We start from the raw sequence: 402 nt of genomic DNA on the forward strand, positions 1-402 counted from the left end.
GCGACGACGCTCGCAGCCGCAGCGGACAGGAGGGCTTGTAGGAGGGGGGAGGGGAGGGGAAAGGGGGGGAGGGGGCCCCGGGAGGGGGGGGGGGGGGGGGTCGCCGTGCGGCATCGCGCGGCACGCCTAAGAGAGGGCAGCAGAGAGGGCAGGCGCGTGGTAAAAAAAGAAATACGCGGCCTCGCCGCACAGAAGTGCGACGCGGCGCGGCGCGCGCCTCGCCTGCATCCCTCGCCTGCATCCCTCGCCTGCATCCCTCGCCTGCATCTCGCCTGCCTCTCGCCTGCCTCTCGCCTGCCTCTCGGCGGTCTCTCGGCTGTCTCTCGGCTGTCTCTCGGCTGCCTCTCGGCTGCCCCTCGGCTGCCTCTCGCCTGCCTCTCGCCTGCCTCTCGCCTGCTCTCG

This window comes from Emiliania huxleyi (genome assembly GCF_000372725.1).
Source record: "Emiliania huxleyi CCMP1516 chromosome Unknown EMIHUscaffold_169, whole genome shotgun sequence".
In the NCBI taxonomy this organism is placed as follows: domain Eukaryota; phylum Haptophyta; order Isochrysidales; family Noelaerhabdaceae; genus Emiliania; species Emiliania huxleyi.